We start from the raw sequence: 1,382 nt of genomic DNA, 5'->3' as shown, positions 1-1,382 counted from the left end.
AACCAGTTTGTCAGACTTCCAGCTGGTTGGCATTCAATGAGTCATCTTCTGCTAAAAAGCTGTCAGCAGAACAAACAGAAAAAAACCCTCAAACATGCACACCATGCACCTGGAACATAATCAAGAAATGTTTTTGCAAGCACTTTCACATACAATAGGTTATGTAAGTCTTTGAAAGGTTTTTTGTCTTTAAAGTGTCTCATGCATGGAAAGTATTACAACTTCTACCAACAGCTCATGAAGGGGAATCTTTATGGTGCTTTTATCTTTAGTATGTTTAGAATTTACTGTCACCTGTGAAGAATTTGGCAGGACAGCAGGTAAATGCAAAAACGGCACACTGAGAACATTTTCCAGTGTAAATGCACCTTCCCAATCAACACTCTGCAGGTCTACAGAAGGCAAATTCATGGACTTCTTTATGCCAAGACATGTACAGTTTATAGGCATTATCTTTGTCTTTGTTATATTTATGTGACATAAGTCACTCCCAACCTTGCCTTAATAGCATGTATGCTTGCATGTCCCTTGCAGTTCGCATATCGTCCCAACTGCTCCACAGACGACACCATCTCCACCACCCTCCACCTGGCCCTCACCCACCTGGACAACAAAGACACCCACGTCAGAATGCTGACTTCAGCTCAGCATTCAACACAATCATCCCCCAGCACCTGTTCGAAAGCTGAGCCTGCTGGGCCTCAACACCTTCCTCTGCTATTGGATCCTGGACTCCCTGACTGATAGACCCCAGTCAGTCCAGATCGGGAGCAACACTTCCAACACCACCAGGCTGAGCATGGGGGCCCCCCAGGGCTGTGTGCTCAGTCCAATGCTGTTCACTCTGCTGACTCACGACTGTGCAGCGATGCGCAGCTCAAATCACATCATAAAGTTCGCTGATGACGTGACCAGCATGGGTCTCATCAGCAGGAAGGACGAGTCAGCCTACAGAGAGGAGGTGCAGCAGCAAACGGACTGGTGCCGAGTCAACAACCTGTGTCTGAATGTGGACAAGACTAAAGAGATGGTAGTGGACAAAGGGAGCATGCTCCTCTGACCATCGATGACTCCACTGTGGAGATCGTGCAGAGCACCAAATTCCTTGGTGTCCACCTGGCAGAGTCCCTCACTTGGTCCCTCAACACCAGCTCCATAGCAAAGAAAGCCCAGCAGCGCCTCTATTTCTTGCAGAGGCTGGGAAAAGCCCACCTCCCACCCCCCATACTGACAACATTCTACAGAGGGACTATTGAGAGCATCCTGAGTAGCTGCATCACTACCTGGTTTGGAAACTGCACCGTCTCAGACCGCAAGATCCTCCAGAGGATTGTGAGAACAGCAGAAAAACAATCATCGGAGTGTCTCTCCCCTCCATCAAG

This window comes from Stegastes partitus, unplaced genomic scaffold (assembly GCF_000690725.1).
Source record: "Stegastes partitus isolate 25-593 unplaced genomic scaffold, Stegastes_partitus-1.0.2 Scaffold2780, whole genome shotgun sequence".
Taxonomy (NCBI): Eukaryota; Metazoa; Chordata; class Actinopteri; family Pomacentridae; genus Stegastes; species Stegastes partitus.
Note: the sequence above shows the minus strand (reverse complement) of the source record.